The sequence below is a fragment of the Rhipicephalus microplus genome, unplaced genomic scaffold (assembly GCF_043290135.1).
Source record: "Rhipicephalus microplus isolate Deutch F79 unplaced genomic scaffold, USDA_Rmic scaffold_14, whole genome shotgun sequence".
In the NCBI taxonomy this organism is placed as follows: domain Eukaryota; kingdom Metazoa; phylum Arthropoda; class Arachnida; order Ixodida; family Ixodidae; genus Rhipicephalus; species Rhipicephalus microplus.
The window spans coordinates 22,287,570-22,307,940 of record NW_027464587.1 but is presented as its reverse complement, the minus strand read 5'-3'; the positions used below and the strand labels follow the sequence as shown (position 1 = coordinate 22,307,940).

General features: G+C 49.1%; 1 protein-coding gene across 2 annotated transcripts in view; it reads left to right on the top strand.

The window, feature by feature from the left end:
* The window catches only part of ZnT86D (solute carrier family 30 member 7), a 149,715-nt gene that overhangs the window by 87,482 nt on the left and 41,862 nt on the right, over nucleotides 1–20,371 (top strand). The window lies entirely within an intron of this gene.

Below are 20,371 nucleotides of genomic sequence, written 5' to 3'. Positions count from 1 at the left end.
GTCCGCCGAACACGTTGTTGGGTCGGTCCGGCACAGAGTCACAAAGAAAGCGATGACCCCTTTCCTCTTTCTCCTAATACAAGAAACAGGTCGCCGGAAGGCTGTGGGCCTGCTGATGGCCGTCCAAATATGTGCTCCCGACACGGGAAGTAGGGCACTATGCAGCCCGGCGAGGCAAGGAGCTCGACGAAAACTACTGCAATGGTTTCTGGCTTCCCGGCCACACCACCCTGTTTGAGGAGAGTGGTGTTACGGTGGATGACAACCAGCTTCGATAATTAAGCGCGGCGAACGGCGGTCCTTTTTTTGCTCCATTGCATGAGCGTGAGACTTATGCCCCAGCCCTTCTCACATCAAGAAAGGAACCTGTTAAACTGTGGTGGCAATGCCTAGTCAAAAATGTTGACCCGCAGGCGGGCGTGGAGACATCTTCGTCTGGTTTCACGATATGTCCATCATGTGACAAAATGCTTGTCCTGTAATTATTCTAAATAAGTGTCAAGTTTCCTTCTAAAGAAGGAAATTTAATATTTTCAAGCTCCCTCGACCCCGTCTTTGCGAATCTCCTGTGCCAGAATGACCGGAGACAACACTTCTAGAACCGCTGATATATCTCTTGAGAATTTAATGCCGTCTCGTAATCTGTTATATAGAGGGTTCTTTTTTTATTTGGAAGTTTTATCAATTCTTCGATTACTCGCGTAACGATGATCTACGGTAAAACACTATGCACAATTCAGACGATATTTCTGAATATTTCGTACAACATGCTGAAAGGAGGTCGATTGGTCTGTATAGTTTGTGGGTGAATGGTGAAACAGATCACGTCGTGTGTTGATGATGTCGATTCGTATATGCGCATGATGGGAAGTTATTAGGAGAAGAGGAAGTGTGTGAGGACAGTTGTTACGTCACTCGCATGATGATAAAAGTGATGATCTTTGGCAAACTCTACTTTATAAGAAACCATCCAAAAGCACGAAAACAGCGAATGAACCAGACAAGACAAGTGCTGGACTAAAAACTAAATATTTATTAATAAAAGCATCCACAGGCATGAACCATCAGCGCATGCGTAAATGAGCTATCAGAGCCAAGCATGTTGCACATTTAACAATACAAAGCTAAGAAATAAGCATGTCAAGGTGTCGCAAACAGCGCATTTCCTCAGAGCCAAAATATCAACGCCACGTGTGTCACGAGTCCCATTGATTAGGGAGGCGATCGCCCGGCTATTTCCAAGGACCGAAATATCGGCCCCCCGAACTGCACCTTCAAAGCGTGGACAATTTAGAAGTGGTCCTATTTGGCGCGCCAGCGGACGCCAGCTGTGGCCCAAAGAACAAGTCAGAGCCGAGAGTTGATAAACAAAACAAAATTATATTCTCAATTACGGCAGATCAAATCGATACACAAGTATGCACACTCGGCAATAGTTGAATACAATATGTTACCAATCAAACAACGTACTACACAGTACAATCAGCCACACTCGAAATAACGGACACAGACAACAATACGTACTACAATGCAGTCGCATGCATTGAACAACCAAGACACTTAAAGACTAAAGAGTTAGAAAACTTATTCAGTTTAAAGTTCTTGGAACAAAAGTCTTAATGATACTCTTCTGAGAATCACTCACTCAAAGTCCAGTGTGGTTGTCGTTCCACTGCCCCCGAAGTTTCTCTTCCAGGAAACCTCGCGTCTTCAATTGACCGCTCTCCAGGCTCCAAACTTCTTCGCCGGTAACACGTCGGCTTCCCACACGCAGCTGTTGCCACGCGTCTTCGCTCGCTGGCGGTAGACACACACTCTTGCCTGTAGCTCGAGTCTTCACCCCTCAGGTGGAAATCCTCTTCTTCTCTTCCTTTGTCACTGAGGACAAAAGGCTTCGCCGACAAGGCGGAAAACCCTACGCACTCTGGCACAATATTCCTTCTTCTCCTGCTTTGTCACTGAGGACAAAACCTTCGCCGACGACACGGCGGAACACCCTACGTACTCTGGCGCATACTTTCTTCTTCTCCTGCTTTGTCACTAAGGGCAAAACCTTCACCGACAGACGCGGCAGAATAACCCCACGCACACTGGCGCTAACTTCCTTCTTCTCCTGATCTCCCATCTCTGCTGCTCGGTTAACCCTTTACTGCCGGTTGTCGCAAATTCGCGACATACCGAAAAAGGCCGACCAAGCAACTTACCACACGCGTACTTACTGCCTTCAGCGCCGGCTGTCACGTCTTCGCGGCGAACGTAGCTTTCAGTACGAGACATCTAGCGCCATCTCACGTAAGGTATTCCAAGCTAGGACCCACTGTTGTGTCCGAGTTGGCGGTGAGCGCGAAGCACGTGCAACAGCTCTCATTTCTTCGTTGTTTTCTGCCGGCATGACGTAAGTTCAATCTACTATAAATTTTTTTCGGTGTGCACGCATCCAAGAGATTGAATATGACATGTTACATCGTTTTGAAGTACATTTTTTGTTGCACAATTCTTGCTTTCGTGGTATGTCGTGAATTCGAGACATCCGGCGTTTGCGCAAGTGGTGACTGACGGTATGATAATTTAGTTTTTCATTTCTTGACAGGAGATGGACTCCAGCTCGTTTTATGGGAAAAGGGGGCTTCGTACGCGCTTGCCACCTGAAGACAAAAGTGATGACAGCTGTCTCACTGACAGCGAAGACGATGTTGTTCCCTATCATCATACACAAGCTCGAGTGTCTTCATCTAGCAGTGAGGATGAAGACAAAGATGCGGTAGATGAACCAAGTGCCTCTCGAAAGCGTGCGGTGCGATGGAAAAAAACCGGTTGTCAAGAACAGCGAGAAGTACCACCCTGGGAAAGCCCTCTTCCTGAGGCTGACACTGTACGAGCTCCTATAGAATATTTCAAGGACTTTTTTGATGACAACTTCATGGATCACATCTTTGAGCAGAGCAATGTGTTTGCGACGCAGAAAAATTCTAACAAACGACTTGCTCTGTCTCGTGATGAGCTAGATCGATTTCTCGGCACCGTCACATCCATGTCAATCTGTCGACTCCCAAGAAGTCGGCTATACTGGGCGGCCGAGTCCAGGGTCCCCACGGTGGCCGACATGATGCCACGTGATCGCTGGGAGGCAATCAAAGCAAATTTGCATTTCAACAACAATGATGACATGCCGCCACCAAATGATCCACACAAGGACCGTCTTTTCAAGGTTCGGCCAGTTATTGACTTCCTCCTGCCGAAATTTCAAGGTATCCCAAAAACACAAGCCCTGTGCATTGACGAGCGAATGGTACCGTTCAAGGGACGCTCAAGCCTCAAGCAATACATTCCCAGCAAACCCCACAAATGGGGTTACAAAGTTTTTCTGCTGTGCGACCCACAGGGCATGGTGCACTCTTTCGAAATATACACAGTGTAACGAGGGCAGTGGGCATGGAGCTCGAATATAGAAAAGGAAGAAGACTTGCTGTGATCGCAGGCTTGCGTTCAGTTAGCCCTTGCGCTCAATAAAGCTTTCGTTCGCCGAGTCAACTCCTGCTGGTTCAACACTCCGTTTCAAGTGGTGGAAGTGCTGGGATACATCTGGTCCTCACCCTGGAGCTTCGTAGCCGCACACTCCAACCACCTTCTGCGATGACTGATCCGGGACCGTCTCAGGCCGCCACTCCAGCTCTCGCACCCATACCTGTCTTCTGCGCTGGCGCTCTCCGGCAGCGCGACCCCCCCATATTTGGTGGCACAGAGGACCAAGATGTGGACAACTGGATTGCCGAGTATGAACTGGTGAGCGCGTACAATAAGTGGAACGCAGCCGATAAGCTCACAAATGTGAATTTTTACCTGACCGACGTGGCGAAACTATGGTACAGAAATCATCGAAGTGATTTCAGTACGTGGTTGGAATTGGCAAAAACCCTCTCGGAAGTCTTTGGACGTCCTGCTGTCCGCCGCCTTCGTGCTGAACAGCGCTTGCGTGGCAGAGTACAGAGAACAGATGAGACTTTCACGAGCTACATCGAAGATGTGCTGTTCCTCTGCCAGCTCATCAACCCGACTCTGGATGAGGCAGGCAAGATAAAAAACATAATGAAAGGAATCGACGATGGTGCATTCCAAATGCTTGCTGCGAAGTGTCCCCAGACAGTCGCCGAGGTGATTCAGCGCTGCCAAAGTTATGATGAGCTGCGTAGGCAACGTGCTTCCACACGTTGCGCTGCTCAAGACACCGCGGACCTTTCATCCCTCGACTATCGCCATGACACTGCCGACCACTCTGCTTTAATGCCACTCATAAAGCAATTCATACGCGAGAAGGTCGCCAGGCAGCTATCTATAATCACCAGAACTACCGAGCCGATGGCACCCTTATCGCCTTCGCTTCGTCAGGTCATTGAATCGCAAGTTGCCGAAGCATTGCCGCCAGCTCCGGCTCCACCATCTGTTACCGCACCACTAACGTATGCAGCCGCTGTTGCTCGGCCACGCGCTCCATCGTCTCCGGCTATCTACGAAGCAACTCGCCACGTTTATTCGTCGACGCCACCTGCCCACCCGTTGACTGTCCCGTCTCCGGCTGTATACGAAACAACTCGGAACGTTTATATGAAGCCGCCGCCTGCACGACCGTTTCCGGTACCTTATTCGGCGACAAGTGCCCCTATCGTCAGCCAATGGCGCACTCCGGATAATCGGCCAATATGTTTTTCATGTGGCATCTCAGGCCACATAGCTCGTCACTGCCGCCGTCGCAGCTTCCCTTCTCATGACATTGCAGGGGCCTCACACTACATGCCCATTCAGCCGCGATATCCCGTTCCTGCCGATCCACCTCTAGACGTACGTACCGGTCGCCGACCATCCGGCTCAAGCAGTTCGCCTTCTCCTCGTCGCAGATCCATTTCTCCAATGTTACGTCGCAACAGCCCACCGCGAGGGGAAACTGACGGGCGCAGTTCCGGAGGCAAGAACTGCGTTGGCAGCGAAAATTTCAAGACCTAACTGCTGTCCCCCGAACGAAATTGAACTCTATATTGATGGCATAAAGGTGCACGGACTTGTTGACACTGGAGCTGCCGTATCTGTAATTAGCGAGAAACTGTGCCGAAACTTGAAGAAAGTGACCACGCCACTTACCGACCTATCTTTGCAGACAGCTACGTCCCATCATATTCAGTCTTCAGCTGTGTGCACTGCACGAGTCGTCATTCAAGGTGCGATGTACGTCGTCTCCTTTGTAGTTTTATTCCGTTCTTCGCATGACGTTATCCTTGGATGGGACTTTCTTTCGTCAAATTCTGCTTTGGTCGACTGTGCTCGTTCCGAACTCGCATTATCTGTGCCGTGCTATGACCCCGACGATGGCGCTTCGTGTAGAGTGTTTGCTGCTTCTGACGTTGACATTGCGCCTTTCTCAGCTGTTGTTGTCTCGGTGTCGTGTGCCTCCCCCCCGAAATCGCCTGTGTTGTTTATGCCATCGGTCCCATCTGCGTGCCGTCGAAATATCATGCTTCCGTTTGCCGTCGTCATTTTTCGCAATGGTGACGCTGCCATTTATGTGTGCAATCCCTCGGACAGCCCGTCATCCTTACTACGTGGAGAATGCCTGGGAAGCTACGAACCTTGCGAGTGCATTCTTCCGGCTACTATACCCGATTCAACGGTTTCACTCCCAATTTGTGCTGTCACTCCTACCAACGCGCCTAATGATGCTCTGGACGTATTCTCGGATGCCATCGACTCTGAGCTCGCACCAACTCAGCGCGAAGAGATTATAAATCTTCTTCTCCGCTTTCGTTCTTCATTCGATCGTGACCAGTCAGGCTTAAGCCGAACCTCTGCGGCCGTTCACCGTATTGACACCGGTCAACAAGCCCCACTAAGGCAGCGTCCGTACCGTGTGTCATCTGCTGAACGCCGTGTCATCGACGAACAAGTGGACGACATGTTGAAACGTGGCATCATCGAGCCCTCCAACAGTCCCTGGGCTTCACCGGTTGTTCTCGTCAAGAAAAAAGACGGATCCATCCGGTTCTGCGTTGACTACCGCCGACTCAACAAGATAACGCGCAAAGACGTATACCCTCTGCCGCGCATCGATGATGCTTTGGACTGCCTACAAGGAGCAGAGTTCTTTTCTTCGTTAGATTTACGCTCCGGCTACTGGCAGGTGCCCATGGCAGAGGGTGACCGCCCGAAGACAGCCTTTGTAACACCGGATGGACTATATGAATTCACCGTTATGCCCTTTGGCCTCTGCAATGCGCCTGCCACTTTCGAAAGAATGATGGATACCGTCTTGCGAGGTATGAAATGGAAAACGTGCCTCTGTTATTTGGACGACATTGTGGTATTTTCAAGCGACTTTGCGACCCACCTCAGCCGCCTCGAGCAAGTTCTTACGTGCCTTTCAACGGCGAGACTTCAACTTAACTTGAAGAAATGCCACTTCGGCGCTCGCAAGCTTGTAATTCTCGGCCATGTGGTTTCTAAGGACGGCATTCTCCCGGACCCTACGAAACTTAATGCAGTCGCGGCGTTCCCAAAGCCAACCACCGTCAAAGAGCTTCGAAGCTTCATCGGCCTATGTTCTTACTTTCGGCGCTACGTCCGCAATTTCGCCTCCATTATTGCCCCCTTGACCAATCTTCTTGCCGGAAGGTCTGATTTGTCAGCGTGGTCGCAGGCGTGTGATGATGCATTTCAGGAGCTCCGACGGCTTCTCACCACGCCTCCCATACTCCGACATTTCGATCCATCTGCTCCAACGGAGCTTCATACAGACGCTAGTGGTGTCGGGCTAGGGGCCATACTGGCCCAACGCAAGGATGGCTTTGACGAGTACGTCGTTGCCTATGCCAGCCGCACCCTCAGTAAAGCCGAGAAGAATTACAGTGTAACTGAAAAGGAGTGCCTTGCCATTATTTGGGCAATTGGAAAATTTCGGCCTTATTTATATGGACGTCCGTTTGATATTGTGACAGACCACCATGCGCTTTGCTGGTTATCTTCACTAAAAGATCCTAATGGTCGGCTCGCTCGTTGGGCATTGCGGTTACAGGAGTTCGATATCCGTGTTGTCTACCGTTCTGGCCGTAAGCATTCCGACGCCGATGCCCTGTCACGTTCGCCATTGGCTTCAGAACCTGTCGGCTCACCTATCTCCACCAGTGCTGCCTTGGCCATCAGCATTTCGGACATGCCTTCCGAGCAACGCAAAGATGCTTGGATTTCTTCTCTTTCGGACTTGCTCTCAAACCGGACGCCCGCTCCAGTTTCCAGGACGCTTCGCCGTCAAGCAGGACACTTCGCTATTCGGGATAACCTGCTTTACCGCCGAAACTACAGTTCGATGGGTCGTAAGTGGTTGCTCGTCATTCCCCGACATCTGCGCTCTGACATCTGTGCCACGTTCCACGATGATCCGCAATGTGGCCACGCTGGTGTGTTAAAAACATACACTCGCTTGCAGCTGCGGTACTACTGGCGCGGTATGTACCGTTTCGTTCGCCGTTACGTAAGGTCTTGCCTTACGTGCCAGCGACGCAAAATGCCCACTCAGCATGCCACAGGTCCCTTGCAGCCGTTGCCATGTCCAGCACGAGCTTTCGATTGTGTCGGAATCGACCTTTACGGTCCGCTTCCCTATACTTCGAGTAGCAACCGCTGGGTCATTGTCGCTATCGACCACCTAACGCGGTACGCTGAAACAGCTGCGTTACCTTCTGCTACCGCAAAAGACGTTGCGTGTTTTATACTGCAAAACCTGGTTTTAAGGCATGGAGCACCTCGAGAGTTACTAAGCGACCGCGGCCGCGTTTTTCTCTCCGATGCTATCAAAGCGTTGTTGAGCGAGTGTCGCATCATACACCGCACTACCACAGCCTATCATCCGCAAACTAATGGGATGACAGAGCGTTTTAATCGTACACTTGGGGATATGCTGGCCAAGTACGCTTCATCCGACCAGTCAAATTGGGATAGCATACTGCCTTTTGTGACATATGCTTACAACACTGCAACGCAAAGCACCACTGGATTTTCGCCTTTCTTTCTTCTTTATGGACGCGAGCCATCATCAACAATGGATACTATTCTTCCTTATCGACCGGACCCTTCAGAGATGACTACCGTTTCTCGAGCAGCAGCACACGCTGAAGAATGTCGGAAGCTTGCTCGTGCGTTCACGTCACGTGACCAGACGCGCCAAAAACATCGCCACGACGCATCAGCCACGCCTATGAGCTTTGCACCGAACTCACTGGTGTGGTTATGGATTCTTTCTACTCCTCCAGGACTCTCCCACAAGCTTTCGTCCAGGTACCATGGCCCTTATCGAGTTATACGCCAAATATCCCCTGTCAACTACCTGGTCGAGCCGCTGGATGCATCTCCGGACAAGCGCCGTCGGGGACAAGAAATTGTACACATTTCTCGGCTCAAGCCATACCATGACCCTTCTGTGTACACCTGTCCTTAGGTCGCCAGGATGGCTCCCTTATCGCCCGGGGGTGATTGTAACGAGGGCAGTGGGCATGGAGCTCGAATATAGAAAAGGAAGAAGACTTGCTGTGATCGCAGGCTTGCGTTCAGTTAGCCCTTGCGCTCAATAAAGCTTTCGTTCGCCGAGTCAACTCCTGCTGGTTCAACACTCCGTTTCAACAGGAAGGATTGATGCTGTCCCTGGGGAGCCCGACATTGGTGCCAGTGGCAATATAGTCCTCAAGCTTTCATTTCGCAAAACATTAAGCCAGGACTGAACTATCTTCTTTTCTGCGATAATTGGTTTACGTCCCTGAAGCTCTTTAGCTCATTATCAAAAAAAGATGTCCACTGTCTTGGCACAGTCCGTGCTAATCGACTGCAAGGTTGCCCTCTGCCTTCTGATGCAAGCCTCAAGAAAAAGGGCCGAGGATCCTTCGAAGAATTCGAGACGGTGGTTGATGCCACAAAACTAATTGCACTCAAGTGGTACGATAACCGAGCGGTCACAACATTGAGCACGTTCGCAGGTGCTGAGCCAGTTACGTCTGTTGGCAGGTGGGAACGCTCAAAAAAGATGACCGTACAGGTTGAATGCCCAAGTGCGGTCAGCATCTACAACAAGTTCATGGGAGGCGTGGACCAGCTGGATGCACTGATTGCATATTACAGAATCCATGTAAGGTCCAAAAATTTTTACCTTAAAATTTTTTTTTTTTCATTTTGTGGATATGGTCGTCGTTGTCGCCTGGCTGCTTTACAGACGTGACTGTGATGCAGTAGGCGTTCCTACCAAGCAGCAGATGGACCTCCTCAAGTTCAAGTTCTACATCGCTACCTGTTTGCTGAAGGAGAACAAGGACACTGCAACGAAAAAAGGGGGCAGGCCGTCCTCATCTGTGGAATCGCAGCTTGAGTGCAAGAAAAAAAGAGGGCCCATGAAACCCGTGCCAGTCGCTAGTGTCCGCACGGACAGTACAGGTCACTGGCCAACTGTCGAAACCACACGTCAGCGGTGCAAGCGGCCAGGATGCAAGGGGCAAACCGTTTTCAAATGCACAAAATGCGACGTTCACTTGTGCTTGAATAAGAATGCTAACTGCTTTGTGGATTTTCACCAGCCGTGAAACGAGATGCTGTTACTAAATCCTGGGTAAAGGATATTGTAACAGACTAGAAAAAGGTAGAGAAGAGAAGCAGAGGAAGACGAAGAGTCTTGGCACGATCGCAGTGTGCTGCCGCAAACGACCATCGTTCACCTCCTGTAAATAAAACCATCTTATCACAGCTCGCTGTTACAGTTGTAGTGGAACGTGCTGGGTAATCGACACCCGAAGACGGAAGGTGAACCGCAAGTTCTTCGACGGAGCCGTCGCATTGCTGGACTTCCACCGAATCCATCTGGTCTGGACATGTCCCACAACGCAAATGAACACCGATCCCTCTCGACTTCTGCGCCGACCAGTTCGGCTCCACAACTGAGAGATGCTCGTCTCTTTGCCGGCAGACCAGATGAAGACGTCGAGGCTTGGCTCATCCATTACAAACGGGTGAGCGCCGCTAACAAATGGGATGCCGCTTCTCAGCTTTTGTACGTCGCGTTCTTTCTGACGGATACTGCATTAATGTGGTACGAGAATCGGGAGGAAACGCTAACGACGTGGGACATATTTGTTTCTGAAATCAAAGAGCGTTTCGGCGACCCAACATCGATAAAGAAAAGAGCAGAACAGACGCTAATGCAACGCGCTCAAGTGCCAGATGAAACTTGCACGACTTACATTGAGGAAGTCATAAAGCTATGTAGGACCATTGACTCCGGAATGTCTGAGGAAGACAAAGTCGGGCACATTCTAAAAGGAATCGCCAAGGATGTTTACAGTTTCCTCACCGCGAAAGACTCCTTGACATCTGTCACTGATGTCATTCGTCATTGCCGCAATTTTGAGCAACTAAAGACGAGGCGCATCACACCAAAGTTCGACAGGCTACCCAATGTGACGACCATCGCGAGCATAGACAGCAGCCAGGCGCTTGATCTTGCAACAACAATCCGGCAGATCGTACGTGAAGAACTCGGTCTGTACGCGCAAGTGGCAAACCGCCCAAGCACTCATCCCCTCTATCAGCCACCAGAGTTTGAGCGAAACGTTGCTTCATTCTCCTCGCACCGAGTGGCGGAGGGCTTTGAGGATTCTGATGCCACACCTCAGTATCAGCCACGTCTATACGATAGAAGCCCTGCCTATGACGCACGATCACGACGAGCACAGCCACATTCTTATACTCAGGGTTCTCAGCCGGACCACGTCCCGCTTCGGCAAGGACAGTACCAACCCTACTATCAAGATGTAACTTACGACGAATACAATGAATTCCAGAGAGTGGCAGAAACCCGTTCTTCGCGTGATAACGAACTTCCTCGCCGACAGCAGCGGCCCAGGATTCGTTCCATTCAATATAGTATAAACCGTGACCCTCCCGTGTGCTACAACTGTGGTTTCACTGGGCATATTGCTCGGTATTGCCGCAAACAACGCCGCCAATCACGAAGGACACCAGCCATGTCTTCGCCACCAAGACCCAGTGCTTCATATGACCTGCGGACAACCGACTTGTTTCCAAGGGACAGTTTTTTGCGCGAAACCAGACGCAGTGATTCACCAGCATCCGAGCGGAGTTTGACACCACCATCCAACCGTTCTCGTCGCTCGCTGTCTCCTCTGCGTCGTTCTCCGCCGCCGGGAAACTAGCATCCGCGGCCAATGGAGGTGAGGTCGCCGGACGGTCTTTTCAAGATATATCTCTGCCTATTGTTATGATCAAAAACAAAGTGAATGTGTTGATTGATGGGATACCGACGATGGCGTTAGTTGACACTGGGGCGACTGTGTCTGTGATGAGCCTCGCCTTCAGAAACCGCTTAGGTCGCAAAGTTATGTTTTCATGGAACGATACAATCACCTTTCGTGGTGTAGGCGGCGAGTGGCTTAATCCTCTTGGTGTATGTGCTGTCAGTGTTTCATTGGCTGGAAAAGTATTTGTATCGGAATTTCTGGTTCTATCTCGTTGTTCGCACGATGTCATTCTTGGTATCGATTCCCTGGAGCAATGCGGTGCTTCCGTTGACTGTGGTAGTGGGGAAATATCCCTAAACAATTTGTTTCTACCGTCGCTTTCCGAAGAAGACTATCGTGGCGAAGACAGGAACACACTTAGTGTGATTGATGAAGTGATAGCACCATCTTGGTGCCTGACACCTGTTCGAGTCTCTTCCACAGTGGTTGATGATGCTTGCGTTGACCTCGTAGTGGGGCCTCTGCGCAAGAACTGTTTCAAGAAGGTCATACTTGTGCCTTGTTCTGTTGTGTGCATGACGAAAGGAGTAGCAACATTGTGGGCGCTGAACTGTTCTGCCACGCCGGTTGTGCTTCCTCACGGGATGAAGATAGCTCTCTTTGATGAAGCCTCATGCAACTCGATAGCAGCAATAGCTACGGACCTCCTTACCTCTTCCTCTGCTTGTGATATTCGCCATAATGAAGATCTAATGCTCGCTATGATCAGCAAGACTCTCAGTACGACGGAACGGCAAGCGCTGGTGCAGGTCCTTTCACGGCATGTTGCTGCTTTCGACTTCAAGCATAGAGATGCACCCCTTCAGTTACCCTCGTCCCGCGCTCGTCACAGAATACACTGGCTCTGCACATCCCATCCACCAAAAGCCCTACCGAGTGTCATCCTCTGAGCGCAAAATTATCGCCGAACAAGTAAAGGACATGCTGAACAAAGGGGTCGTGCAAGAGTCGTCCGGCCCGTGGGCAGCCCCGGTAATTCTTGTCAGGAAAAAGGATGGTTCCTGGAGATTCTGCGTAGATTACAGGTGTCTAAACACTGTGACGAAGAAAGATGTATATCCCTTACCACGGATTGATGACATCATAGATTGCTTGCATGCCGCTTCCTATTTTTCAACGCTTGATTTGCGGTCAGGTTATTGGCAAATACCTATGGAACCCGGCGACAAAGAAAAGACTGCTTTCATAACTCCGGATGGCTTATTTGAATTTAATGTCATGCCTTTTGGCCTTTGTAATGCTCCAGCCACCTTTGAAAGATTTATGGACACAGTATTACGTGGTCTAAAATGGGAGATATGCATGTGCTACCTTGAAGATGTTGTGATCTTTGGACGTACGTTTGAGGAACATAACAACCGTCTCAGTCTTGTTCTCGACTGCATCGAAAAAGCCGGGCTGGTTCTGAATTCTAAAAAATGTCCCTTTGGCGAACGTCAAACTCTCGTGCTGGGGCACTTGGTCAACAAGGATGGCGTCAGACCCGATCCTCGCAAGATAGAAGCAGTGAGCTCTTTTAAATCACCGCAGTCCGCACGAGAACTTCGCTCATTTGTCGGCCTATGCTCATATTTTCGTCGTTTTGTGCCACGATTTGCGGAGATCGTTTATCCGCTGACAAACGTCTTGCGACAGGATGCAACCTTCAACTGGACACCAGAGTGTGACGCCGCATTCTCACAACTTAAGTTTGTACTAACGTCAGCACCACTGTTGCGTCACTTCGATCCATCTTGCCCGACTGAGGTCCACACGGACGCTAGTAGTATCGGTGTAGACGCGGTGCTTGTACAACGTCACAATGGCGCAGAGCATGTCGTGGCATATGCCAGCCGTTGCCTGAGCAAATCAGAACGCAATTACACAGTTACGGAACAGGAATGTCTGGCAGCTGTTTTCGCTGTACAGAACTTTCGTTGTTATCTTTACGAGAGGCCATTTAAGATAATTGCCGATCACCATTCGTTATGCTGGCTGGTCGGTTTGCGTGACCCCTCTGGGCGCCTCGCACGTTGGGCGCTGCGACTTCAGGAATACGACTTTACGGTGTCGTACAAGAGTGGCCGTCGTCACGCTGACGCAGACTGCCTCTCCCGGATTCCTCTTGCGACTACTGACTGCGATGCTGAGAATTTTGACGACTGCCTTGCTGCTGTTACAAGCACGTTCCCCAACGCGGCTGATTTCCAGAGAGAACAACGCAACGATCTCAGCTTGGATCCTCTTTTTGCCGCCGCACGTGCCTCCCAACACAGCGGTCGCTTTACTGTCCGAGACAAGTTGCTCTATAAAACTAACTACTCCAGACCTGGAGCACGTTTTCTTCTAGTTGTCCCCGAGAGCCTTCGCTCCGAAGTTCTACGTGCCATGCATGACGATGCGACTTCCGGTCACTTCGGCTTCATTAGAACGTTGAACCGCACGCAGGAACGCTTTTACTGGCCCAAGATGTACGAAACGACGAAGCGTTACGTCGCTAGCTGCCAGACGTGCCAACGTCACAAGCGCCCGGCCACCGCTACACCAGGTCCCCTTCAGCCATTAACACCACCCATCACACCTTTTGAACAAGTAGGAATTGACATTATGGGTCCATTTTCGTTATCTAACAATAAGAAGCGTTGTATAATAGTCTGCGTAGATCATCTTACGCGGTATGCCGAAACCGCAGCTATTCCCTCTTCTACCGCTGCATCCGTGGCGGACTTCTTGCTTCACTCCGTGGTCCTTCGCCATGGCCCACCGCGTGTTATCAGCGACCGTGGCCGCCAGTTCACTGCTGATGCCGTTGAAGAATTACTACGCTTGTGCACGACACAGTTCCGTCATTCCACACCGTATCACCCACACACGAATGGCCTCGTTGAACGGACAAACAGAACGCTGACCAACATGCTTGCCATGTACGTTTCTTCCAATCATAAGAACTGGGATGAAGTGCTGCCTTTTATCACGTACGCGTACAACACGGCAAAACATGAAACAACGAACTTCAGCCCATTTTATCTGTTGTACGCAAGGTTGCCACTAAGCCCTCTAGACACTTTCTTACCCTTCATTCTACACAATGACGACTCTGTATCAAACACCCTGTGCTTCGCGGAAGAAGCCCGTCGAATCGCTCGTCTTCGTACTCTGGCCTCTCAACGTCGTTCGAAGGAACGATACGACGACCGTCACGAACCGGTTTTATTCGAAAAAGGTGACTTGGTGTTACTTTGGACACCGCAACGCAAGCGTGGATTGTGTCAAAAGCTTCTGTCACGATATTCAGGCCTATTTGTAGTTTTGGAGCGTCTAAGCCAGCTCACTTACGTAATAGCTCGTCTTTTGTCCAATGGTCGACGATCGAGCAGAACGCAGCTCACTCACGTTGCTCGCCTGAAACCTTTCTACCCTCCTTGTGCATCATAACTCGCCCTACGGGCTTCGTCTGCTTGCGGGGGAGTGTAACAGACTAGAAAAAGGTAGAGAAGAGAAGCAGAGGAAGACGAAGAGTCTTGGCACGATCGCAGTGTGCTGCCGCAAACGACCATCGTTCACCTCCTGTAAATAAAACCATCTTATCACAGCTCGCTGTTACAATATGTTTTGCTGAATATTTTTGATTGAACGATTCAGTTTCTGTGAAATAAATGTTTGCCAGAGATGCCAAGCTCCGTAGCCCTGATCAGACTCGGTTTATTGATGCGGCGATCACATAGTTGCGTTGAATTGAACGCATCTCTCGTTTGGACCACATATTGACTTAAGTGCCTGTTGTCGCGAATTCGCGACAAACCTAAAAGTATGCAATAAAGTTGCATTTCAGATAATATAATTTCCGAATGAAGTAAAGATTGCTATTTAAAGCTGAAAAATGGAAAACGAATTTTTTTCTTCGGCGCTTTCATAATTCAGGCATTAAAGGGCTAGATTCCAGAAAATTCTCATCGTTCCCATCAGCGCGATGCGCTGCCGAGGCTGGGGAAAGAGCGAGATGTTTCGAGGGCCGTCCGCGACAGATGACGCAACTCTGCATCACCACGCCCCTTTCCATCGAGAACTTTCCAGGGCTTGCTCGGCCGCTGATGTGAGGAGGTTTGTCGGCGAACCTGCGCTTCCGAGGGAAGAGAGACGCGCGCCCGGGGTGTCTTTGGATGCTTGTTTTCTTTTTTTTATCGTTGACCTCGAAACGTCTTTCCGGCGCTTCGTCGCGAGAATTTGGTGGCGCGCCCATTTTGAGCGCTCGTTTTGTGACAACGTGCGCCCGTTGACCAAAAACTGAGGGTTCGCATCGCATATGTCACGTTGCCTTTTTTATTGAATTGATAGGCTTTGCAACTTTCATATTAAATGCTATTTCTCAATTCCTTTTTTATGGCACCCTGATTTGAAATCGGGGGCGCGCAGCTACAGCTTTTGCAGCGCAGACGTACGTGAGTTTCGAAATTTTCTTGTCATGTGGCTGTGTCTACAAAAGTCAGAAGAACCGATCAGCTTCAATGGCAGACTGCATGAACACCGCGTTATACTCCCTACAGGTACTGGCGGAAACTCACCTCTGCACTGCAATGGCTTTACATCCCTAATAAGGTTTAGCGTAATATTTTTAAATCCTTCGAAATAAAACAAAACATGGCAAAGCATCATGCGTAAGTCATTCATCAGTTTTCCTTACAGATAAAGAGCTTGCATGGCTACATAGTGATTGCATGTAGCGTCAACTCAAATGTTTTATGAAAATGTGCTGTTTGTAACACCTTAACACTTGTGCACTGTTAGGTGTGCAGTTGTCAAATGACTCAAATAGCATAATTTATGCATGCGTTGCGGGGTTGTGTGTGGCTGGGCTTTCTGCAATAAACATCGTGTTCGAAGTCCAATGCTTGCTCTCTGCGGTTGTTCTCCTTTGTTGTCTTCGTGTCTTTCGTTGCATTCCTCTTCCGAATATTATGAAGCAACTCACACAGCAAGCTGTGTTATTGATGTACTGTTTCAAACACCGTTGAGAAAAATTGGCATCTAGATTTAGTTAGTCGAATTCAGTCAAAGATAGAACACGGGTGAAGTTAGGAGCAGATTACTCAGTTTGATTGTTGACGAGTGCATGGCAAAGTGGAGGAAAGACAAGACATTATGTACTTAGTGTTTTATCCACATTAATGATACAGTGGGGTTCGAACCCGGGTCTGCTGAGTGCCTGCCCAGTATTCTACCACTGAGCCACACAAGTGCTTGGGACTTGTAGGCAAGCTTGCCTTAGGCAAGGTTGGTGTCGGAAAAGCAATCGCGTTGATACGACCTATAAAGTGTTGTCAAACAGCGAAAGAGCATTTAACCAGTCATCGCACAATTCGAATAGCGTAGCGTGTGGGTCGTCGTAGGCTTTAAGTCATTACAAAAGATTGTTCTTGTTTAGCTATTAACTATGGTGCATACTCACTTCAGACACGATTCCTCATCGTCGCCAGTCACTGCATGAACAATTGGCACAAAATTCCTTGCAAGTGTTTAGCGGATACCACACTTCTCAGAAAAATGACGAAAAATAGCAGAAGGAATGCTAGCCTAGTACTCTAAAATTTTTATCATGAATGCCGTAGTGAATTTCAAGCAAGTGTGTTTGCAGCAGTTACGCAATGAGTGTTTAGAAAAGGTTCTAAAAGTCCGATCTTCTAGCCCTCGCTGTGACTGTGGTGCACCTTCCGCGCAGGCCTGGCATTTTTTCTGATCCAGTTATTTAACTGTAACCGGCAGGTAAATTGATTGCAATGCATTTACTAGACGGAAGAATTAAAAAAGGACCGATAATTTACTGCCGACAGAATAAACTGCCAAAGAAAGCCAGCTTTACTTAAAAAAATTTAATTGGCGCAACCAAAAAACACACCGGTGGCGGCGGCGCTCCGATCAGCTGGCGGCGGCGGCGCGCCAACGTCTCGGCGCACACCTCTAGTCATCGCCTCTTTCGAAGAAAAAAAAAGTGCTAAAAAATTCTTTGCGTTTTGTTTTCTGCTCTTTCGCTGTCTCAAGTTTTCCGAACCCATGCTTCCTGCTCCGCAACTCTCGCTCTGCCTCGCTGACCTTGCCCTCCCCTGTTGCCCTCGCCTCTGCACTCGCTTGTAAACCTGCACTATGGTGGCTAGAGGGGGGAAGTGTGACATGCGCTGCATTTTTGCCATGAAAGAGGGGCGGGCGAAACGCAGTGAAAGTTCTGGCCATCGCAAGGGGCGCTGCTGTAGCAACAGGTGCTCGCTTTGCTTGCTTCGGGTAGGTGATTTGTGGGCTCGTTCGCTCTCTCTGTGCTGTGCCGTTGCCTCGTTCGGATGCCTCGCCTTCGCTGTTGTTGTTTATCTGGCCACGTGTTTTGCGAACCAGCGCATGGTCAGTTTGCTGACCATGCCGTTCTGCCGTTCAAGTACATGCTTCGTGCCTGGTTGTAAAGGCGGGTATCGATCGTGCTCAGGAAAGCTATCGGTCTTTAAGGCCCCAAAGGATCCCTCGAGACATCAGCAATGGGCTCGTAATATTCAGTGGGCTGACAAAGAACAGACAACAAACAGCGTCGTATGCGAGTGGCACTTCAACGAGAGATTCATTGGAAGAACATACCGGCACGTTGTAAACGGTGAGGTTGTAGAGATACCCCATGTTCGACTGAGTTTGTCGGACGATGCTGTGCCTACGGTGTTCCCGGACGCACCAAAGTACTTTACAAAAAAAGCACCCATGAAAAGAAAAGACCGAAATATATGTGAGCAGCACAGACCTGCTACGAAATGGTAAAAGCGCAACTCAGTCAGCAGACAAGAGCCCGAAGTACTCGTGCAGCAACAGGAGCTCGAAATTCCCAATATTCCCGAGGTCGAAACAGCTGACGCAGTCGATGCTGTCGCTGAAGTTCAACGCGTGTGTGTGAATCTCCGTCTACCTGACGAAACATGGAACAAGTTAACGTTTGGCAGTGAACATGACTCTGCGTTGTACGGTGTGTGTCAGCTCGAGGGTGAGCAAGTTGACCACGTTTTGCTGCCCAAGCGGGTGAAGTTCAAAGCTAACAGCTGCGAACAGAACTGATTGTGTTGCTTTGTGTACCTGAGGGGCAAAGTTCACTCGCAGTGTACAGTCTCATCGCAGGAAGAAGCACAGTCTGTGCTCGACATTTGAAAGAAATTTATGTAGCGCGAGGTGAAAAAACAAACACAGGAAAGAATAGACTGAGAGGACAGAGCGCTACTAGCAACAACATGTTTATTTTCGACCTCCAAGCCGTTTTTAAGCCATAATCGTCAGGCGAGCAAGCAGATAAGCACGTGTATTCAGATAAATGCAGGACAGTGTCATCTACCTAGAAGAAAAACGATAAATGGGACAACAAAAAACCACACAGATAAAATCACGTATCACTGCGTACGCAGGAACGCCAGTTCCTTGGGTGACAAGGCAATTGAAGGCTTGCTAATACATACATCTCCAAGAGCATCAACAAGTTCGGCTTCTATGATCAATCGAGTCATCTCATCCTTATACCGACCAACAATGATTGTACTCTGGAACAAAGGCCGGCACCCACACGCGTGAATGTGAAGAGCGAGAAAACCTTCTGGAGAGAGAACACAATTACAAGGCGGATAAACTGCCGCCAGAAGGCAGAAGGTACCGTCACTCCGCCGAGCAGTTATCTGCAGATGATTGTGTTCATCACCACCAGCCACTTCGCTATTGCTCTTTTTTAGTCCTATCTGTTAAGGCCCCGCTGCAACCGCTTGGAAGTTATCACTAATTGACCGGTCTTTGTCGTTACCAAAAGGTGGAAAACCTTTAACGGCACGTTGTGGTGTCTGAGAGTTCAACGTCGCAGTGAACTTTCATTCAACAAAAGTTATCCCTTCTTGCATCTATGGCTTCTTGCATTCGAAGGCATTGTTGGTTTATTGTTGGCAGTTGTAGATGCCGATAATGGCATCAGAAAAGTGCGCCGTGCTAAAGCTGACCGCAATTCTCGATGCTGCCTCCTATTTTTTCTTTTCATTTTTCCCCTCTCACTTCCGTTCTGCCTGTGAAGAAACGTCTGGAAAGTGAGCGACCTTGCTCAACGACCAAAATCTTCGACTCATTTTTGAAGGGTAGCATAGGAAAATCGTTAGTGCACCGAAATATGGTCGTTATAACACATAAATAGTTATATCTGAGATCATTATAAGTGCATCGGACTGTGTTCCTCTTTCATCTTGCTTAAATGACCTTGTTGTTAGTGGGATTTTGCGGACCCGCCGTGATGGTCTAGTGCCTAAGGTACTAGTCTGCTGACCCGCAGGTCGCGGGATCGAATCCCAGTTGCGGGGGCTGCATTCCTGGTGGAGGCTAAAATGCTGTCGGCCCGTGCGCTCAGATTCGGGTACACGTTACCCCAGGTGGTCAAAATTTTCGGAGCCTTCCACTACGGCGTCTCTCATAATCACATGATGGTTTTGGGACGTTAAACCCCACAAATCAATCAATGAATCAATCAGTGGGATTTTGTGGCAAACCTAGACAAGTTCTTTTTCCTTGTGTGACAAAAACTTAAATGTAGTGGAAGTATTCAGGAAAAATATTCGTTATGACTGGACATTTTTCACATTATTTTCTGTGGGCTATTGATGGGGAATCGAAAATTACTTGTTGTGGCGGAAATTTCACTGCAGCTGAATTAGTTATAGCGGAATTCGACTGTACCCTTCTTTATCTGAAATTACCGGCCTGAGTTTCTTCTCTAAAGGCCAGATAAGGTCAGGGCAGTTCAGATGCATATTAAATCTTTTGATGCTAGCAACACAGTCAGAAATAGTCTAGTAATAGTCTATTAATAACTTTAAAAACTTCTACCATGAAAGAGGAATATTTTTCTATTCTTTCACTGCAAGACAACCAGCCAGTCTTCAGAGGTGACAGCCACTGCAAAACGCTAGCCTTAGGCCTATTGTACTCTTTAAGGCAAACATTTAGCCAATAGACATGTTAAGTTTGCTGCATACTGTTAATAGACATAGCTTCCAAAGAAGAGCGCTTGC